The sequence below is a fragment of the Giraffa tippelskirchi genome, chromosome 4, assembly GCF_054371585.1.
Source record: "Giraffa tippelskirchi isolate mGirTip1 chromosome 4, T2T-mGirTip1v1.2.pri, whole genome shotgun sequence".
Classification (NCBI taxonomy): domain Eukaryota; kingdom Metazoa; phylum Chordata; class Mammalia; order Artiodactyla; family Giraffidae; genus Giraffa; species Giraffa tippelskirchi.
In genome coordinates, this window is record NC_137278.1 from 100355513 (window position 1) to 100378449 (window position 22937).

The 22937-nt window shown below is 44.9% G+C and overlaps 1 long non-coding RNA gene across 2 annotated transcripts in view; it reads right to left on the minus strand.

Moving 5' to 3' along the window:
* Nucleotides 1-518: 518 nt before the first annotated feature.
* The window catches only part of LOC145503973 (uncharacterized), a 203194-nt gene continuing 180775 nt past the window's right edge, over nucleotides 519-22937 (minus strand). Inside the window, exons 5-7 of one of the 2 annotated variants that reach the window (XR_014051969.1) lie at nucleotides 3767-3869; nucleotides 3358-3478; nucleotides 2309-2526 (exon numbers count right to left, since the gene is read on the minus strand). This is a non-coding gene — a long non-coding RNA (uncharacterized LOC145503973). Of the gene's footprint in view, nucleotides 2288-2308; nucleotides 2527-3357; nucleotides 3479-3766; nucleotides 3870-22937 lie in introns of those variants that run through there. The other variant, XR_014051967.1, reaches the window with a different exon arrangement.

Genomic DNA, 22937 nt, shown 5'->3' on the forward strand with positions numbered 1-22937 from the left:
AGGAGTTAGGGAGTTAGGGACTAAGGAGAGCTGTCATTCATCCCCAGGTGCTCACAAGCCAACCTCTGGTTGCCTAGGCAACCTGGAAGGACCTCTGCCTTCCCACCAGGACAAGCCTGCTGCTTCCCATGATGCAGACAGTGTTCTGGCGAGGAAGGATGGAAGTGGTGTGGACCGTAGGACGGGGCCCTGCAGGAGGCCTCACAAGAGGGCTCACGGCAGAGCCTGTGGAGGTCACCTCATTTGCTGAGCATCCCATGTGCCAGGTAGCATGCCAGGGTTCCCTCTGAGTTAGAAGTGTTCCCTTTTCTCCTCACCTTCTCCAGCATTTGTTGTCTACAGACTTTTTGATAATGGCCGTTCTGACTGATGTGAGGTGGCACCTCATTGTAGTTTTGATTTGCATTTCTCTAATAATTAACAATATTGACCATCCTTTCATGTGCCTGTCAGCCATCTGTATGTCTTCTTTGGAGAAATGTTTATTTAGGTCTTCTGCTCATTTTTTGATTGGGTGCTTTTTTGTTTGTCTTTTGTTTTGGTATTGAGCAGTATAAGCTGTTAGTGTATTTTGGATATATATGATCTTCAAAATAAAATCACGCATACACCACCTGCCACTTTAGGAAGTCCTTATCTTCCCAGGTGGTGCTAGTGGTAAAGAACTCACTTGCCAATGAAGATTAGACATAAGACATGCAGGATTGTTCCCAGGGTCGAGAAGATCCTCTGGAGGAGGGCATAGCAACCCACTCCAGTATTCTTGCCTGGAGAATCCCACAAACAGAGGAGCTTGGTGTGTGACAGTCCATTGGGTCACAAAGAGTCAGACACAACTGAAGCGACTTCGCATGCACACATCTTAACTAATCGTATCTGCAAAGACCCTATTACTAAATATGTTAGGTCACATTTTGCGGTTCTGGGTGGACATGGATTTAGGGGGACACTGTTCACCCCCGCATAGACAGTGTGAGCATGTGCATGAACATGGGACTCACAGCAGTGCTAGGAGGTGAGGGGGGCATGAGAGGTGCCTGTTACTGAGAGGCAGCTCCGTGAGGGAGGGGTACCCTGGAGAGGACATACATGGACACAGAGTGTCTCTGGTCCCCTCACTGCTGGGTTCTTCTGGAACTTTTCACCTGCGTCAAGAAAGGAGATCAGAGATCACTGAAAGTTCCTCAGGCTTCAGAGTTCTATGTCTATGCAGCTATGGTGTCCAAGGACATGCAGAACCATCAGAACAGGGACGGATGTATGACCCAGTGCCGCCAGGATCCACACCACAGCTGATGTCATCAAGTTGTTCACTACGGGTGGACACACACTGATGGGAGAAAGAGGAAACAGGACCAGGGAAAGGGCCAGAGGGGACGGGTTCCAGGCCCAGGGGACTCACTGGGGCCTGGGGCACTGCCCACTGTCACTGCCTGTGGAGGGAAGGCAGGGCAAGAGGTGAGTGTCCTCTTGTTTCCTGCTGACACTTCCTCCCACTGGGCTCTGAACAAAGATTTCTGGAAGTAAAGGAGTGATCCAGGGGTAGTGCAAGGCAAGCGGCGGCCCTCTGGGGCACACCCACAGCTGACGGAGGCTGCCCTGGGATTTGACTGGTGTCATTTCTCTGCAAGTCAGTGTTAGGTGAAAGAGAATCACAGCCCTGGAGAGGCCCCTTCGGTTTCTACCAGTCTTGAAATCATTTGAAAATAGCAACAGTAAATCCCAATGCTGGGCTTGAAGGAAGTCTGCCCTGGTGTCACACACTGTCTCGTTGGGCAGCTCCTCTTGACCCTGCAGTATGTGCCTGGGGGACAGGGGACACCTTGAAGCTTTAACTTAAAGCGAGGACAGAGGGCATGGCCTTCCTGCCTGGCCGGGGGAGAGAAGTATCTGCAGTGCAGGCCCTTTCTGTCACCACAGGTCAGGGCACTTGGGGTCCTCTGGCCTTGTGTGTTGACAGTCACCTCAGTGGCTCACCCTGAGCATTGTTCAGCCTTACACTAAGCCTTGGCATACAGAGGCTTTAGGACTGCCCCAGAGCCAAACCACTGACCTTGCAGAGCACGGAGACTGGATACACGCACACGTAAGGTTACATGGATACACAGGCAACATGCTCCTGGAACACAGAGGAGGGCTCTCCTGTGGCTCCTGGTGTGAAATGGCCACCGTAGACCTCTTTGGGTGTTGGCTCAGCCAGATGTCCTCTTATCAGAGAACTGCCTCCTCATCACAGAGGTGGGTCTTGAGCAGCACATGTTCCATGGGATCTTTCTTTTCTCTGGTTCTTGGAAAAACAGAACCCATGGGACACACACACAGTGATTTATTATAAGGACTCAGCTCACAAGATTATAGAAGTTGACAAGTTCCAATAACTGCATTCAGTGAATTAGAGACAAAGGGACTGCAAATGTGGTCCAGGTCCAAGTCCGAAAACCTGAGAACCAGAGCTTCAATGGTGTGAGTTCCACTGTGGAAGCCAGCATGGGCAAGACCCAGGAGGAGCTGTGCTTCATCTCGAGTCTAAAGGCAGGAAAAGATCAAAGTTCCAGCTCAGAGGCAGCGGAGCAGGAGGAGTCCCCTCCTTGTGAAAGGGTCAGCCTTTGTGATCTAGTCAGACCTTCCACTGATGAGATGAAGCCCACCTACTTTAGGAAGAGCAATCTGCTTTACTCCATCTATTAATCTCAAACACTGAACTCATTCAGAAAAACCATCTCAGAAACACTGGACTTAGAATAATGTTTGATCAAACATCTGGGAACTCCATGGCCCAGTCCATTGTCAATCAAATTCCCTCTCCAAATGAATTTCCCATTAAGAATGGGGAGACCACCCAGTCTCTGCCTGGGCAGGATCTGGGTCCCAGTGGGTTGGAGATTTTCTTTCCAGATACCCTCCCACTCTCCTTCCCAACCCTGAGTCCCTCAAGACACCATCCTTCTCAGCCCCTGTACTATGATCATGGACACACCTTTTCCCCTAAATGAGCCTGTGGTGTGTTTCTTCACTGGCACCACCCCCACAGCCCCTGTGAACACTGGCTTCTTTTCATCAGGCCCTTCCTCCACCATGGGGTCTTCATGGACCTTCCCCCACCCCGAGCTATTACCCCTGGGCTGCGTCACCCCAGCAAACTGGCCTGCCACAGAGTTTCCACCTTCCATTTTGTGACAGCAATCAGGGTGGAAACTGGAAACTGGGTTTTTACTTGTGTATATGTTTGTTTTTTATCATCAGACACTTGCTTCCAGAGACATAGTTCCACTGAGGTGGTCACTAACCTGCACAGAAATGGTATCTCTCAGAGTCCCCTTCAGTGCAAGTGTGAAAGATTTTAACAATTATACTTACAAGTCCTGCAAACTGGAGCTTCCAGAAATGCCAGTAAAGTCAGATATCTGGTTTTCATAACGATTCTAGTTACGGAGGCTTCTCCTCCATTCTTGGCTTGGTACGTGAAGTATGGTTAAAACTGAAATGTCAAAGAGGAATGATTAAAAAGCCAGGAAGTGGGCATTAAGAAACCTGCCTCATTGTGTTTTCTTTTATTTGTGGAGGAGAAAAAGGCAGAGACGGGACGGCAGCCGACCCTGTGTGAACATGACTGCATCTTTGTAGGGTTATTGGAAATCTGTGGATTGATTTTAGCTTCACACTGGCTGGAACATCACTGTGGTTTCAGGCCCAAGAGAGGAGGACCGAGTTCTCACAACTGCACATTAGGAAGAAGCCTTGGAGATGACCTTACCTAACCTCTTACCTGTCAGGTGGGGACACGGGGATCCTGAGATGTTCAGTGTCACACAGCCAAGCAGTGGGAAGCTGGCTTTCACAGTGAGACCCAAATTCAAGATGGTCTAAAACTGAATGTAGAAATGAAACTTTCCAACCATAAGAGAAATATATTCATGACATTGTGGTAGGGAAGAAAGGACTCATGTGCTGTGCTAAGTTGCTTCAGTAGTGTCCAGCTCTTTGCAACTCCATGGACTGTAGCCCTCCAGGCTTCTCTGTCCATGGGATTCCCCAGGTAAGAATACTGGAGTGGGTTTCCATGCCTCCTCCAGGGGATCTTCCCAGCCCAGGGATCGAACCAAGATCTCCTGTACTGCAGGCAGATCCTTTACCATCTGAGCCAGCAAGACACAAAAAACACAAACCACATTAAGATAAAGAGCTTCTCTTCATCTTAAAACAAAGAGGGAAGCCAGTATCTAAAGTCTGAGTTTCCTTGGTCCTGAATAATTCCTATTGAAAGCTAGGGGGAGGAACTTCCCTGGTGGTCCAATGGCTAAGATTCCGTGCTGCCAATGCAGGGGTTCCAGGTTTGATCTCTGGTCAGGGAACTAGATCCCACAAACCACAACTAAGATCCAGAGCAACCAAGTTAAATAATTATTTTTTTTGAAGAGCCAGAGGAAGGGTCTCGTGGGAAAGAATGGCTGTGTCCCTGGGCTCCCCAGGTGGCGCTAGTGGTAAAGAACCCACCTGCCAATGCAGGAGACACAAGAGACAGGGATTGGATCCCTGGGTGGGGAAGATCCCCTGGAAAAGGAAATGGCAACCCACTCCAATATTCTTCCCTGGAGAGTCCCATGGACAGAGGAGGCTGGCAGGCTATAGTCTATAGGCTTGTAAAGAGTCAGACATGACTGAAGTGACTTAGCACGCACGCACTGGTACTGGGCAGGGCGCTAGGCCCCTGCCAACCTCCAGCCCCCCAGAGCAGTCCTGTGAGCCGTCACTGTCCCTGTCACGTGGACGAAACGGAAGCTGAAGAACCCTGTTGCTTGTCACGATCACATGTCTGGTGAGTGACAGGCATCATCCGTCACCAGCTTGTGCAAACATCTCTTATGGAGCCATCAGCTTCCCTCTCTCTCCCTCCAATCAGCACAGTAGCTGGGTTGCCCTTTATGAAGTGCAAGTTGGACCATGTTACCCCATCACTGGGCCTTCTGGGGTGTCCTGATACATGTCACAGAAAACCCAAACTCCTACCCATCCTGAGGCCCTTGGTGACATGGCCCATAACTTCCCTGCCTTGCCTCTTCCCTCTGTTCTTTTTTCCCCAGTTCCCAGAATGCACGCAGGCTTCCTCAGGGCCTTTGCACAAGCTGTTCTGTCACCAGAGACCCTCCTCTCACTTCCCCACATGGCCAACACTACTCCTTCTTAAACCTCACTTCCTGAGAGAACTCTCTCCAGACCTGGGCACCCACTGCGTTAGCACTGACTGTACACAATTTATTTCTATTTATTTGTTTAAACTTTGTTGTCATAATAGACTCTGTGCCCTGTAAAGGCAAAAAACAGACAGCTTTATTCTTTTCTTAAAAAAAAAAACAACTTTTTATTTTGTATTGGGATAAGCCAGTTAACAATATTTTGATAGTTTCAGGTGAACAGCAAAAGGACTCAAGCATAAACGTATACACACATGCATACAGGAATCCATTCTCCCCCAAACTCCCCTCCCATCCAGGCTGCCACATAACATTGAGCAGAGTTCCCTGTGCTATACAGAAGGTCCTTGTTGGTTATCTGCTCTAAATACAGCAGTGTGTCCATGTCTATCCCAAACTCCCTAACTATCCCTTCCCCTCATCCTTTGCCTTGGCAACTGTAAGTTCACTCTCTAAGTCTGTGAGTCTGTTTCTGTTTCATAAGTCCATTTGTATCATTTCTTTTTAGATCCCACATATAAGGGATGTCAGATGGTATTTCTCCTTCTCCAGACAATATTTCTCTTTCTCCAGACAGTTTTATTCTGGACTGGACCTTTAACTCAAACACGGTGCCTGGTGCTTTGTACAGCTCGATAAAAATCTGGCTGCATGCCAGATCCATCCTGAAATGCTTCGAGCATGGTCCATAACCAGCTGTGTGGTATTAGTGATTTACCATCACTTTCCTAGCCTCATGAAATCCAAGCAAAGCTCCCGTGCCTTCCAGCTCTGACATGCCCCATCCCTCCACTACTCAAAGAGAAACAGTCCTACTGTGAACCAGGCACCATGACAGGTGCCAAGTACCAGAAACGCTGTGCAGCCTGGACTCAGACAGCCTCCAGGATGAGTCTAAGCTCACCTGATGCTCTTGGCCTCCAACTTCTCAGGTGATGGCTGACCCCAGATGATGACCTGCCTGGCCAGGGGGCTTCTCTGGTTGGGGAGGTCATGATGGGGACAAGTTACAGAGTCCAGGAAGGATGTACAAGATTCCAAGGGCTAAGGTAGCAAAGGAGCAGCAGCTGATGGCCAGTCTGAGAATGGAAGCTTCAGGGCATCCACCCATCCCCGCTGAGGACAGATTGGCTACAGCCCTGCTGCCCAGCCCTGAGCTGAACTCTTTAGTTGGGGATGTTATTCCCACATCAATCCTGACTGTCAACTTGAAGACTATTTGGCTTGAAGACTATTCCTAAGCTCTGTACAAAACTGTGACAGAATAATGAAATCTGTGAGACTTTCTCGGTAGGCAGGAAACCTGAGGGCACAGAGGCCCCACATTTCATCTATGCACAGCCCAGGCGGTCAGCGAGCCTGGTGGTCAGCAGAACAGACCCTTGCCATCATTTTGCTGGCATCTTTTATCACCAATGGGCTTCCCTGGTGGCTCAGATGGTAAAGAATCTGCCTGCAATGTAGAAGACCCTGGTTTGACCCCTGGGTCAGAAAGATCCCCTGGAGAAGGGAATGACTACCCATTCCAGTATTCTTGCCTGGAGAATCCCTTGGACAGAGGAGCCTGGTGGGCTACAGTCCATGGGGTCACAGAGAGTCAGACAGGACTGAGTGACTGACGTGACCACTTGGCCACCACAGGCTCTGTCCACAGTCTGCTCTTCACGGTGTGCCATTTTATTTTTTAAGTACAGTTCTAAAATTTACCTGGCTTCTCTTAGGGGATTCCCATGAAGCTGTTTATTGCTTTCATAGGGAAATAACTATCCAAGGGAAATGACCAAAAACTAACTCTAAGGATATTTAAGAGAGCACAGGGCAGTGTGAAAAAAAGATCGAGTTAGGTGGGCTGTGATGTCGACAAACTGGGCAATCCTAGGCAGATGTGCTGTCCTCCCTAGTCTGGTTCTTTTGTTGCTGTTCAGTCGCTCAGCCATGTCCAACTCTGCGCCCCCACGGACCGCAGCACGCCAGGCCTCCCTGTCCTTCACCATTTCCTGGAGCTTGCTCAAACTCACACCCACTGAGTCAGTGATGCCACCCAACCATCTCATTCTCTGTCGTCCCCTTCTCCTCCTATCTTCAGTTTTTCCTAGCATCAGGGTCTTTTCCAATGAGTCAGCTCTTTGCATCAGATGGCCAAAGTATTGGAGCTTCAGCTTCAGCATGAGTCCTTTCAATGAATATTCAGGGTTGATTTCTTTTAGAACTGACTGGTTTAATCTCCTTGGAGTCCAAGGAACTCTCAAGAGTCTTCTCCACAACATAGTTTGAAGGCATCAGTTCTTTGGTGCTCAGCCTTTTTTCTTGTCCAGCTCTTATATCCATAAATGACTACTGGAAAAGCCATAGCTTTGACTACATGGACCTTTGTAGGCAAAGTAATATCTTTGCTTTTTAATACTTTGTCTAGGTTTGTCATTGCTTTTTTCCAAGGAGCAAGTGTCTTTTAACTTCGTGGCTGCAGTCACTGTCCACAGTGATTTTGGAATCCAAGTTTGTCGCTGTTTCCATTGTTTCCCTATTTATTTGCCATGAAATGATGAGACCAGATGCCATGATCTTCATTTTCATTCTTCTCTTTCACCTTCATCACTTTCTGCCATAAGGGTGGTGTCATCTGCAATATCTGAGGTTATTGAAATTTCTCCCTGCTATCTTGATTCCAGCTTGTGCTTCATCCAGCACATCATCACTATGAACAAAGCTAGTGGAGGTGTATTTCTGCCTCCATAAAATTTAGGTTCAGGTTCGGTGGCTCCTGGTCTCAATCTCTGTGGTTTCAGACGTCAATCGGGGCTCTTTGCATGAGGCTAGAGTGCTGGGTAAAGTGCTTGCCTGGGGTCAGGCTTCCAAGGATGGAGTAGTCCCCTGACCAAGGCCACAAAGTGAGAGAACAGAATGGGTTCTGGGCCTGGGACTACCTAGTTCCTGGGATCATCAGAGACACTGGCCAATCGTGGATGTCCTGGTAGCTTCATGTTCCTTTGGCTTCCCAGGTGGTACAGTGGTAAAGAATCCCCCTGCCAATGCAAGAGACTTGGGTTCGATCCCTGGATTGGAAAGATCCCCTGCAGGAAATGGCAACTTAGTCTAGTATTCTTGCCTGGAAAAATCCCATGGACAGAGGAGCCTGGTGGGCGACTGTCCATGGGGTCGAAATGAGTCGGATACGACTGAGCAACTGAGCGCACACGCATGCACACAGTTTCCCTTACACAGGTGAGTGCCCCCTGGGGCGTAGAGGAAAGACGGATAGAGGGGAGCAGGAAGATGCTGACTCAGCCTGAGGACCAATGAAGTGCCGTGTCCTGGGCTGGTGGGTGACCTCGATGATCTCGTGTGAGCCCCGCCAACCTTGTGAAGTGGAGATTGTTACCCCATAAAATGCTTGATGAAATGAGGGCTCAGACAGGTTACTCAGCTTGCCCAAGAGCACACGGGTATTGGCAGGGGTAGGGCATACACACATGCTCATCTAAGGCATCCACACCAGGCTGTATCCCATGGATGGGAGAGCAAGTCGAAGCCGATGGCCCCTGCCCTTGCTAGCTGAGCTGGGATCCTCATTAAGGATCTGCAGACACACAGGACAGCTATTCCAGTTAGAAGGTCCTGATAACTTGTAATGTTAACTTTTTAATGTGGTCTCAATTAGATCACAGTTTTCTATGGACCACTTTCTCATATCTTCATTACTTTTATCACTTGTCAACATGTCACCATTTATTTGGAACTGTGGAGCAGAAACTAGAGAGAACATAATTCACTTAATAAACTGTTACTGAATGCTAAAGTAAAAAAAAAAAAAGTGTTGGCCAAACTAAGCATTGGCTGCAACCAACTAATATTCAAATGCCCCCTCCCACTCATCCACAAGTTAGCTTTGGTTCAATACATCCACCTTGTAGACACTTCAAAGGGAAAGTGTATGTCTGGTCAATGGGATCAATGACCCAGCTTCAGGGTCCAAAAGGCCATGAAGGGCTCTTGATGCCAGCCCAATGATCAACTGTGTAAACTTGGAGGTGGTAGTTTAAATATTCATTCACCCAGACTTTCCTTGGCGTTGATCATTTTGCAGAAAGACTCCACAACTGTCAAGGGATGTTCACCAAGTTCACAGTCAGGGCAAAGGTGAGACCGGGGGAGCCCTGAGCAAGGAGCAGGGTGGAGTGGGTAATCTGGGGATGGCACATTGAATGGAGGTGGAGGGATGACCTGGAAGGTCAAACGCAAGAGAGCAAAGGTGTTGCTCAGTCCTGGAAGAGACGCCCAGGGAGAGTGGAGGAAGAATCAGGTGTGCCACCCACTGGGGGAAGAGCTGAGGGGCCAGATCAGGCTGCCTGACTCTAAACCTCAGGCACTTTCTGGGTGGTCACTTGGCCCCATGCACGTCCTAGAAAGTCACCAAGCCTTCCTACACAGACTCACCAGACTGGGTGGAAACTGGGATGAAGGGAGATTCTAATTTTGGAAGCAGAGTTCTCTGCAATACATTCTTGTTTATAGTTTTCAAAACCAGACCCTGATGCTGGGAAAGACTGAAGGCAAAAGGAGAAGGGGGCAGCGGAGGATGAGATGGTTGGATGGCATCACTGACTCAATGGACATGAGTTTGAGTAAACTCCAGGAGATGATGAATGACAGGGGAGCCCGGCATGCTACAGTCCATGGGGTCGCAAAGACATGACTTAGTGACTGAACAGCAACAACAATATTGTACTCCACAGTTGGGAAAGGGAGAAGACAGTGGGGTATCCAGAAAAAAGCTGTGTAACCGAGGCCAGGACTTGATGTGGCTTGGGTCAGTGTGGAAGGCAGGGAAAGTGGCAGCAGAGGCACAGGGGTGTCCTCCTCAGACTCTCAGGCCTGCCTGGCCTTGGAGAAATGGCGAGGAGGTAGTCATGGCAAGAATGCTCCTTATAAATGCTTTTTATTGTGAAATACATAGTGCAGATACGCTATAAAATGTATTGTGTGTTAAAAAATGGATCTGAGCAGTTTAAAGAATCATCATATTAATAAAATGAACACTTGAGGATCCATACCTAAGGTTGAAAAAAAGAGCATTTTCACCCCAATGTTCATTGCACCACTATTTACAATAGTCAAAATACAAAAGCAATCTAAATGTCCATCAATGGACTAATGGACAAAGATGTGGTACATATATACAATGGAATATTACTCAGCCATAAAAAGAATGAAATAATGCCATTTGCAGCAACATGGATGGACCACAGATGATCATACTCAGAGAAGTAAGTCAGAAGGAAAAAGATAAAAAACCACCTTATATCACTTATATGTGGAATCTAAAAAACAATACAAATGAATTTATTTACCAAACAGACTCACAGACTTAGAAAACAAACTCATGGTTACCAAATGGGAAAGGTGGAGAGGGACAAATTGGGAATTTGGGATTAACAGACACACACTACTATTTATGGGGCTTCCCGAGTGGTGTTAGTGGTAAAGAACCTGCCTGTCAATGCACGAGATGTGAGAGATGAGGTTTCTGATCCCTGGATCAGGAAGATCCCCTGGAGGAGCGCATGACAACATACTCCAGTATTCCTGCCTGGAGAATCCCATGAACAGAGGAGCCTGGTGGGCTCCATAGGGCCCAGAATGAGGGCCCTCCCTGCTCTCATCAGGATGGCTTATTTCGGGAAATTGAAGCAGGGCACGAAGAGTCAAGGGAGGAAAACCCCTCAGCAAGGGCAGAGAATGAAATCCCGCAGTGCACCTGAGGATCATCACAAATAAAAACCCAGACTGAAGACACACAGACAATAAACGGCACAGGCCAAGTGAAATGTCTGCTTTTTCTGAGTCCAAACAGTGTTATAGTAAGATGACTAATTCTTGTGTCTCCCTACAAAACTACAGAATCTACCAAACAGCCATGACAATTCATTTCCAGAAGAATAAATGTCACATGGCTGCCTGATAAAATTTGAAGAAGCTGGAAACAAGTGTATGAGCTTGGGATCATCCTGTGAAAACAGATAGGGGCAACTGATGAGAGGGCAGAGGGCTCTGTGGGCAAGAAGGGCTCTCAGAGCAGATGCAGCTTCTTGTAGGGACCCACATGCCACCCCCAGGACTTGGGGGCCCCGGTCAGAGACAGCATCAGATCGTTAATTATATTAATAACTCAATCACTTGGTGAAATTATGTAGGTAATCAGCAAAAAAAAGGAAAAAGTTACAACCCTAATTTCTGCTTCAAATTCTGATTTTGGACTCTGGACTCAAAAAAAATGGAGGTATTTATGACAGTTGGAGTTTAGCCACTGAGGAAGTTAACATGTCTTAGGGTGAAGGGGGTAAAGAAACAGATAAGAAAAAATTGCACTAGAGAGTTAAACTGGATTTTTGAAAAATCAATGAAGTATTCAGGCTATTAAAATGGAAAATAAGTCTGATGTCATTCTGCAAAATAAAAGGCTTGAATCACCTGCAGAGCCACTTAATTAAGCACAGGAAGTAAAGAGAGAACTTGAGTGATTTCCCCATGAATGTCAGCATTTCAAAATGAGCGAGGCTTAGGCAGAGAGTGTTCCTTCTAATCAGAGAGCTAAATCTGTTCTTTTGCCCTCAAGACATCTTGATACATTTAAAGCTGATGAAGAGCAAAAGGAAAGTATTAAGTATGAGCCAAGTTCCGGATGAATTGAGAAGGTAGCATTGACATATATACATCATCATCTGGAAAATAGATAACTAGTGGGGAAGCTGCTGTCTAGCACAGGGAGCTCAGCTTGGTGCTGTGTGATGACATCGAGGGGTGGGATGGGAAGTGAGGGGGAAGGGAGGCTGAAAAAGGAGGGGATATATGTATACATACAACTGATTCAAAATCAAAATCAAATCCCTTATGAGTATACAGTGGAGGTGACGAACAGACAGAGTGCCTGAAGAACTACAGATGGAGGTTTGTATCTGTACAGGAGTCAGTGACCAAAACCATCCCAAAGAAAAGAAAAGCAAGAAGGCAAAGGGGTTGTCTAAGGAGGCCTTACAAATTGCTGAGAAAAGAAGAGAAGTGAAAAGCAAGAGAGAAATGGAAAGATATACCCAACTGAACGCAGTTTCAGAGAATAGTAAGGAGAAATAAAAAGGCCTTCTTAAATGAACAATGCAAAGAAATAGAGGAAAACAATGGAATAGGAAAGACTAGAGATCTCGTCAAGAATATTGATATCAGGGAAATATTTCACGCAAGGAATTTAACAATAAAGGACATAAAGAGCAGGGACATAACAGAAGTAGAAGAGATTAAGAAGAGGTGGCAAGAATCAGTTCAGTTCAGTTGCTCAGTAGTGTCCGACTCTTTGCGACCCCATGAATTGCAGCACACCAGGCCTCCCTGTCCATCACCAACTCCCGGAGTCTACCCAAACCCATGTCCATCGAGTCGGTGATGCCATCCAACCATCTCATCCTCTGTCGTCCCCTTCTCCTCCCGCCCCCAATCCTACCCAGCATTAGGGTCTTTTCCAATGAGTCAACCCTTCGCACGAGGTGGCCAAAGTATTGCAGTTTCAGCTTCAACATCAGACCTTCCAATGAACACCCAGGATTGATCTCCTTTAGGATGGATTGATTGGATCTCCTTGCAGTCCAAGGGACTCTCAAGAGTCTTCTCCAACACCACAGTTCAAAAGCATCAATTCTGCGGTGCTCAGCTTTCTTCACTGTCCAACTCTCACAACCATACATGACCACTGGAAAAACCATAGCCTTGACTAGACGGACTTCTGTTGGCAAAGTAATGTCTCTGCTTTTAAATATGCTATCTAGGTTGGCCATAACCTTCCTTCCAAGGAGTAAGCATCTTTTAATTTCATGGCTGCAATCACCATCAGCAGTGATTTTGGAGCCCAAAAAAATAAAGTCTGACACTGTTGACACTGTTTCCCCATCTATTTGCCATGAAGTGATGGGACCAGATGCCATGATCTTAGTTTTCTGAACGTTGAGCTTTAAGCCACCTTTTTCACTCTCCTCTTTCACCTTCATCAAGAGGCTCTTTAGTTCTTCTTCACTTTCTGCCATAAGGGTGGTGTCATCCGCATATCTGAGGTTATTGATATTTCTCCCGGCAATCTTGATTCCAGCTCGTGTTTCTTCCAGCCCAGCGTTTCTCATGATGTACTCTGCATATAAGTTAAATAGGCAGGGTGACAATATCCAGCCTTGACATACTCCTTTTCCTATTTGGAACCAGTCTATTGTTCCGTGTCCAGTTCTAACTGTTGCTTCCTGATCTGCATACAGGTTTCTCAAGAGACAGGTCAGGTGGTCTGGTATTCCCATCTCTTTCAGAATTTTCCACAGTTTATTGTAATCCACACAGTCAAAGGCTTTGGCATAGTCAATAAAGCAGAAATAGATGTTTTTCTGGAACTCTCTTGCTTTTTCGATGATCCAGCGGATATTGGCAATTTGATCTCTGGTTCCTCTGCCTTTTCTAAAACCAGCTTGAACATCTGGAAGTTCACGCTTCACGTATTGCTGAAGCCTGGCTTGGAGAATTTTGAGCATTACTTTACTAGCATGTGACATGAGTGCAACTGTGCGGTAGTTTGAGCATTCTTTGGCATTGCCTTTCTTTGGGATTGGAACGAAAACTGACCTTTTCCAGTCCTGTGGCCACTGCTGAGTTTTCCAAATTTGCTGGCATATCGAGTGCAGCACTTTCACAGCATCACCTTTGAGGATTTGAAATAGCTCAACTGGAATTCCATCACCTCCACTAGCTTTGTTCGTAGTGATGCTTTCTAAGGCCCACTTGACTTCACATTCCAGGATGTCTGGCTCTAGGTGAGTGATCACACCATCGTGATTATCTGGGTCATGAAGATCTTTTTTGTACAGTTCTTCTGTGTATTCTTGCCACCTCTTCTTAATATCTTCTGCTTCTGTTAGGTCCATACCATTTCTGTCCTTTATCGAGTCTATCTTTGCATGAAATATTCCTTTGGTATCTCTAATTTTCTTGAAGAGATCTCTAGTCTTTCCCAATCTGTTGTTTTCCTCTATTTCTGTGCACTGATCGCTGAGGAAGGCTTTCTTATCTCTCCTTGCTATTCTTTGGAACTCTGCATTCAGATGGGAATATCTTTCCTTTTCTCCTTTGCTTTTCGCTTCTCTTCTCTTCCCAGCTATCTGTAAGGCCTCCTCAGACAGCCATTTTGCTTTTTTGAATTTCTTTTCCATGGGGATTTTCTTGATCCCTGTCTCCTGTACAATGTCACGAACCTCTGTCCATAGTTCATCAGGCACTCTGTCTATCAGGTCTAGTCCCTTTAATCTATTTGTCACTTCCACTGTATACTCATAAGGGATTTGATCTAGGTCATACCTGAATGGACTAGTTGTTTTCCCTACTTTCTTCAATTTAAGTCTGAATTTGGCAATAAGCAGTTCATGATCTGAGCCACAGTCTGCTCCTGGTCTTGTTTTTGCTGACTGTATAGAGCTTCTCCATCTTTGGCTGCAAAGAATATAATCAATCTGATTTCGGTGTTGACCATCTGGTGATGTCCATGTGTAGAGTCTTCTCTTGTGTTGTTGGAATAGGGTGTTTGCTATTACCAGTGCGTTCTCGTGGCAAAACTCTGTTAGCCTTTGCCCTGCTTCATTCTGTACTCCAAGGCCAAACTTGCCTGTTACGCCAGGTGTTTCTTGACTTCCTACTTTTGCATTCCAGTCCCCTATACACAGAACTATACTAAAAAGGTCTTAATTACTTGGATAACCACGATGGTGTGGTCACTCACCTAGAGATGGACATCCTGGAGTGTGAAGTCAAGTGGGCCTTAGGAAGCATCACTATGAACAAAGTTAGTGGAGGTAATGGAATTCCAGTTGAGCTATTTCAAATCTTATAAGATGAGGATGTTAAAGTGCTGCATTCAGTATGCCAGCAAATTTGGAAAATTCAGCAGTGGCCACGGGACTGGAAAAGGTCAGTTTTCATTCCAATCCCAAAGAAGGGCAATGTCAAAGAATGTTCAAACTACTGTGCAGTAATTAGGCTCATCTCACATGCTAGCAAGATTATGCTCAGAATTCTCCAAGCCAGACTTCAATAGTATGTGAACTGTGAACTCCCAGTTGTTCAAGCTGGATTTAGAAAAGGCAGAGGAAATAGAGATCAAATTGCCAACATACACTGGATCATGGAGAAAGTGAGGGAATTCCAGAAAAACATCTACTTCTGCTTTACTGACTATGCTAAAGCCTTTGACTGTGTGGATCACAACAAACTGGAAAATTCTTAAAGAGATAGGAATACCAGACCATCTTACCTGTCTCCTGAGAAACCTGTATGCAGGTCAAGAAGCAACAGTTAGAACCAGACATGAACAATGGACTGGTTCAAAATTGGGAAAAGAGTATGACAAAGCTGTATGTTGTCACCCTGGTTATTTAACTTATATGCAGAGTACTTTATGCACAATGCCAGGCTGGATGACTCACAAGCTTGAATTAAGATTGCTGAAAGAAATACCAACAACCTCAGATAAGCAGATGATACCACTCTAATGGTAGAAAGCAAAGAGGAGCTAAAGAGCCTCTTGATAAGAGTGAAAGAGGAGAGTGAGAAAGTCGGCTTAAAACTCAGCATTCAAAAAACTAAGGTCATGACATCTGGCCCCATCAATTCATAGCAAATAAAAGCAGGAAAAGTGGAAGCAGTGACAGATTTTATTTTCTTGAGCTCCAAAATCACTGCGGACAGTGACTGCAGCCATGAAATTAAAACACACTTGCTCCTTGGAAGGAAAGCTATGACAAACCTAGACAGGGTATTCAAAAGCAGAGACATCCCTTTGCCAACAAATGATTTTTCCAGTAGTCATGTATGGATGTGAGAGTTGGACTGTAAAGAAGGCTGAGTGTTGAAGAATTGATGCTTTTAATTGTGATGCTAGAGAAGACTCTTGAGAGTCCCTTGGACAGAAAAGAGATCAAACCAGTCAATCCTAAATGAAATCAACCCTGAATATTCATTGAAAGGACTGATGCTAAAGTTCCAACATTTTTACCACCTGAGCCAACTTATTGGAAAAGATCCTGATGCTGGGAAAGGTTGAAGCAAAAGGATAAGCAGGTAGCAGAGATGATTGGATGGCATCACCGACTCAATGAACATAAATTTGAGCAAACTCCAGGAAATAATGGAGAACAGAGGAGCCTGGCGTGCTACAGTCCTTGGGGTCACTAAGAGTCATGCATGACTTAGTGACTGAACAATAAGGTAGCTGACTCACCTTGTTGCACAACATTAACTAACAGAACATTGTAAAGCAATTACCCTCCAATAAAAAATTTAAATAAATAAACACATAAGAATGATCTGAAAGGCACCCAAGCAGGGGAAAAAGTAAGCTTTCCACTTGAGGTCCCCGAGACTGTGAGATGAAGGCCATGGAGTAGGCACAGAGACACTTTGGGTGTGGAGTGCCCCTCGCTGCCAACTGGGCCCTGACTCTTCTCCTGGCTTCCTGCCCACCTCTGGCCTGGCAGCTGCACAGAAGGGCAGATTGCTGCAACCAGGAATAAGTGACACTTGTCACTCTCTCCAGTTGAGTCATTTCTATATCCCAGGGATCAGTTGCCTCCAGAAAAGGGGGTGATATCACCAGACTGCCACAGTCTCTGCCCAGGGGGTCCCTCCATGCCTCTGCCCTGGGGAAGCATCACTCCACCTCTGACATGCCAGGAGCAGTCTGCTGGGCCTTGGCCTTGGCAGGGAGGACTTGGGGGCTCCTGCTACCAAGACTTGAAGGACAAGGCAGCCAGGACATCACCTTTTTGAGGGAAAGCAGAGGGAGCATAGCATCTGCCAAAGTGAGAAACCCACGAACTTTCCATCAGGCAGCAGCTCCTACAGATGCACAAATACACTCTGAGACTCCTGACCCCTGATTCTCAGTCCAGTGGGAACTGAATGTTTTTCCAGGAGGGCGAAGATTTACTGTATGTATTGGGTTTCTGAGGACTTTCCTGGTGGCTCAGATGGTGAAGAATCCTCCTGCAAAGCAGGAGACCCAACCAAGTTTGATCCCTGGGTCGGGAAGATCCCCTTGAGAAGGGAATGGCAACCCACTCCTCTTTTCTTGCCTGAAGAATCCCATGGACAGAGGAGCCTGGCAGGCTACAGTCCATTGGGTCACAAAGAGTTGGACACGACTGAGCAACTGACACTTTCACATTTCCATGGGTTTCTGGCTGTCCCAATCCAGTCCTGCTTCTGGTTGGCCCCCAGCCTCCTTTTGGGTGGCAGTTTCTCCTCCATCGTGTTTGGGGCTGGTGGAGAGTATTGTAGGTGTCACTGTCCACCATGGAAGTCTGGGAAGCAGAACCCTTTCTCTCTCTGCTCTTAGGTACTCACAGAGGGGTGTGTGACCCAACCAGGTCCTCACCCGGAGTGTGACATCAGCATCAGTGATGCAGGGACCAAGGAGGGGGTGGGTCCAGCTGGGACTTGGGACAGACAGCCTCTTCTATGAGGAAAGGGCTGTGCTTGTTGCTTTCCCAGCCCTCTGGAGCAGCCTGGGTTTGTAAAATTACACCTAAAACCAGGTTTTCAAGCATGCGTGCTCAGTCTCTTAAGTCACGTCCGATTGTTTGCAACCTCATGGACTATAGCCTGACAGGCTCCTCTGTCCATGGGATTTTCCAGGCAAGAATGCTGGAGTGGGTTGCCGTTTCCTCCTCCAGGGAATCTTCTGATCCAGGTATGGAACCTGCATTTCCTGTGTCTCCTGCCTTGGCAGGAGGGTTCTTTACCACTGAGTCACCTGGGAAGCCCCACTAATAGAGAGTAGTCATTGCTAATATCTGTAATTGATAACTCTATCTTTGGGGAAAGTCTGCATATGTGTGGGTGTGTGTCTGTGTGTGTTTCTTTCTTTTCAGTAAATTAATAAAATGTCGCTCCCTTTGTTGCTGTTATTCCCCTAAAGGAGTGAAGATTTCATGCCAGGAGGGCCTTCCCTACCTGGGAAACATCTAATACTTCAAAACATTCCACTGGCCAGCAGCTCTGGACCTTCCAGAAATGCACAAAGCCATTTCATGTTGCCCGAGGGATGCCAGCAATCACCGTTATCTCTGGACATCCCAGGACAGGTCCCTGCAGAACTGAAAGCTCACCCTCAAGCTGGTCCTGTGGATCCCAGGGGTGTCTTCGTAGCTGAGACCAGAGCCTATCACTGGTGAGGAATGAAGCTCTGGGGCAAAGACCACTGCCAAGGCTAGTGGTTCATCCCTCCATGCTCTTGATGATCCATGATGTGACATATATTTCTCTAAACATGTCTTTTTTGAAAAGTGTATGACTCGTGGCATTAAGGACACTCACAGTGTTATGCAATCATCACTGTATCTATTTGCAAACCTTTTTCATCAACTCAAACACAAACTCTATGCATTTAACCCATAACCCCTCAGTCCCTCTTCTCCCAGATTCCATGCTATTTTCTCTATGAATTTTCCTGTTCTTGGTACCTCTTGTAAGTAGAATCATGTACTATTTGTCCTTTTGAGTCTGACTCACTTTATTTTTTTAATTTGTTTTTTATTTGTTTTGCCATACATTGACATGAATCCACCATGGGTGTACATGTTTTCCCCTTCCAGAACCCCTCTTCCACCTCCCTCCCCATCTCATCCCTCTGGGTCATCCTGGTGCATCAGCCCTGAGCACCCTGTGTCATGTATTGAACCTGGACTGGCGATTCGTTTCACATATGATAATTTACATGCTTCCATGCCATTCTCCCTTATCATCCCGCCCTCGCCCTCTCCCATAGAGTCCGTAATACTGTTCTATTTATCTGTGTCTCTTTTAATGTCTCCCATAGAGTCCATAATACTGTTCTATTTATCTGTGTCTCTTTTGATGTCTCGCATACAGGGTTATCTTTACCGATTGACTAAATACCACATATATGTGTTAGTATACTGTACTGGTGTTTTTCTTTCTGGCTTACTTCACTCTGTATAATAGGCTCCAGTTTCATCCTCCTCATTAGAACTGATTCGAATGTGTTCTTTTTAATGGCTGAGTAATATTCCATTGTGTATATGTACCACAGCTTCCTTATCCATTCGTCTGCTGATGGGCATCTAGGTTGCTTCCATGTCCTGGCTATTATAAACAGTGCTGCGATGAACACTGGGGTACATGTGTCTCTTTCAATTCTGGTTTCCTTGGTGTGTATGCCCAGCAGTGGGATTGCTGGGTCATATGGCGGTTCTATTTCCAGTTTTTTGAGGAATCTCCACACTATTCTCCATAGTGGCTGTACTAGTTTGCATTCCCACCAACAATGTAAGAGGGTTCCCTTTTCTCCACACCCTCTCCAGCATTTATTGCTTGTAGTCTTTTGGATAGCAGCAATTCTGACTGGTGTGAAATGGTACTTCATTGTGGTTTTGAATTGCATTTCTCTGATAATGAGTGATGTTGAGCATCTTTTCATGTGTTTGTTAGCCATCTGTATGTCTTCTTTGGAGAAGTGTCTGTTTAGTTCTTTGGCCCACTTTTTGATTGGGTCGTTTATTTTTCTGAAATTGAGCTGCAGGAGTTGCTTGTATATTTTTGAGTTTAATCGTTTGTCCGTTGCTTCGTTTGCTATTATTTTCTCCCATTCCGAAGGCTGTCTTTTCACCTTGCTTATAGTTTCCTTTGTTGTGCAAAAGCTTTTAAGTTTAATTAGGTCCCATTTGTTTATTTTTGCTTTTATTTCCAGTATCCTGGGGGGTGGGTCATAGAGGATCCTGCTGTGGTTTATGTCGGAGAGTGTTTTGCCTATGTTTTCCTCTAGGAGTTTTATAGTTTCTGGTCTTACGTTTAGATCTTTAATCCATTTTGAGTTTATTTTTGTGTATGGTGTTAGAAAGTGTTCTAGTTTCATTCTTCTACAAGTGGCTGACCAGTTTTTCCAGCACCACTTGTTAAAGAGATTGTTTTTTCTCCATTGTATATTCTTGCCTCCATTGTCAAAGATAAGGTGTCCATAGGTGAGTGGATTTATCTCTGGGCTTTCTATTTTATTCCATTAATCTAATTTCTCTCCTTGTGCCAGTACCATACTGTCTTGATGACTGTGGCTTTGTAGTAGAGCCTGAAGTCAGACAGGTTGATTCCTCCAGTTCCATTCTTCTTTCTCAAGATCGCTTTGGCTATTCGAGGTTTTTTGTATTTCCATACAAATTGTGAAATTATTTGTTCTAGTTCTCTGAAGAATACTGTTGGAAGCTTGATAGGGATTGCATTGAATCTATAGATTGCTTTGGGTAGTATATTCATTTTCACTGTATTGATTCTTCCGATCCATGAACACGGTATATTTCTCCATCTATTTGTGTCCTCTTTGATTTCTTTCACCAGTGTTTTATAGTTTTCTATATATAGGTCTTTTGTTTCTTTAGGTAGATATATTCCTAAGTATTTTATTCTTTTCATTGCGATGGTGAATGGAATTGTTTCCTTAATTTCTCTTTCTGTTTTCTCATTGTTAGTGTATAGGAATGCAAGGGATTTCTGTGTGTTAATTTTATATCCTGCAAATTTACTATATTCGTTGATTAGCTCTAGAAATTTTCTGGTGTAGTCTTTAGGGTTTTCTATGTAGAGGATCATGTCATCTGCAAACAGTGAGAGTTTTACTTCTTTTCCAATCTGGATTCCTTTTATTTCTTTTTCTCCTCTGATTGCTGTGGCCAAAACTTCCAAAACTATGTTGAATAGTAGTGGTGAGAGTGGGCACCCTTGTCTTGTTCCTGATTTTAGGGGAAATGCTTTCAGTTTTTCCCCATTTAGGATAATGTTTGCTGTGGATTTGTCATATATAGCTTTTATTATGTTGAGGTATGTTCCTTCTATTCCTGCTTTTTGGAGGGTTTTTATCATAAATGGATGTTCAATTTTGTCAAAGGCTTTCTCTGCATCTATTGAAATAATCATATGGTTTTTATTTTTCAATGTGTTTATGTGGTGTATTACATTGATTGATTTGCGGATGTTAAAGAAACCTTGCATTCCTGGGATAAAGCCCACTTGGTCATGATGTATGATCTTTTTAATATGTTGTTGGATTCTGTTTGCTAGGATTTTGTTAAGGATTTTTGCATCTATGTTCATCAGTGATATTGGCCTGTAGTTTTCTTTTTTTGTAGCATCTTTGTCAGGTTTTGGTATTAGGGTGATGGTGGCCTCATAGAATGAGTTTGGAAGTTTACCTTCCTCTGCAATTTTCTGGAAGAGTTTGAGTGTTAGGTGGATAGGTGTTAGCTCTTCTCCAAATTTTTGGTAGAATTCAGCTGTGAATCCATCTGGTCCTGGGCTTTTGTTTGCTGGAAGATTTCTGATTACACTTTCAATTTCCGTGCTTGTGATGGGTCTGTTGAGATTTTCTATTTATTCCTGGTTCAGTTTTGGGAAGTCGTACTTTTCTAAGAATTTATCCATTTCTTCCAAGTTGTCCAATTTATTTGCATATAGTTGCCGATAATAGTCTCTTATGATCCTTTGTATTTCTGTGTTGTCTGTTGTGATCTCTCCGTTTTCATTTCTAATTTTGTTGATTTGATTCTTCTCCCTTTGTTTCTTGATGAGTCTGGCTAATGACTTGTCAATTTTATTTATCTTCTCAAAGAACCGGCTTTTGGCTTTGTTGATTTTTGCTATGGTCTCTTTTGTTTCTTTTGCATTTATTTCTGCCCTAATTTTTAAGATTTCTTTCCTTCTACTAACCCTGGGGTTCTTCATTTCTTCCTTTTCTAGTTGCTTTAGCTGTAGAGTTAGGTTATTTATTTGGCTTTTTTCTTGTTTCTTGAGGTGAGCCTGTATTGCTATGAATCTTCCCCTTAGCACTGCTTTTACCGTGTCCCATAGGTTTTGGATTGTTGTGTTTTCATTTTCATTTTTTTCTATGCATATTTTGATTTCTTTTTTGATTTCTTCTGTGATTTGTTGGTCATTCAGCAGTGTGTTGTTCAGCCTCCATATGTTGGAGGTTTTAATTGTTTTTCTCCTCCTTTCAAAGACTATGAGCTGCCTTTCTGTGTGTCTGATGTCCTCTGCCAGCATTCACAAGTTGTTTGTGGAATTTGCTCAGCGTCTAAATGTTCTTTTGGTGAATTTGTGGGAGAGAAAGTCGTCTCCCCGTCCTATTCCTCCGCCATCTTCTACACACTCCTGACTCACTTTAATTAGCACAGTGGTTTTAGGGTTCATTCATGTTGCAGTATGGATCAGCCCTTCATTCATTTTTAAGGCTGAATAATATTCTACTGTAAGTATACACCATATATAACTTGTCTAGTTATTTGTTGATGGACATTTGGATTGTTTCCACAATGTTTGGGTAGTGTCGACATCTCAACCATAGTAAGCCCCTCCACTCATGAATGCAAGGTGCCTTTCTATTTATTTAGGTCTTCTTTAACTTCTTGTAGCAATTGCTCAATCTTTCTTGAGCCTGTTTATGTCTATAACTTACATAATCTCTCAGGATAATGACAGCCAAGTTTCCCTTCCCCACTATACAAGTTAATGTTAAAGCCAGTAGAAGATTCTGTCTCTATTCATTTTTTGCAGACCACCTTAATTTCAGTATTTTCAATTATGGTAGGCAAATCCCAGTATACATTATTGTTAGCTTGCATCATTTCCTTGGTATTACATACATGACCTTTCAGTCGTCATCTT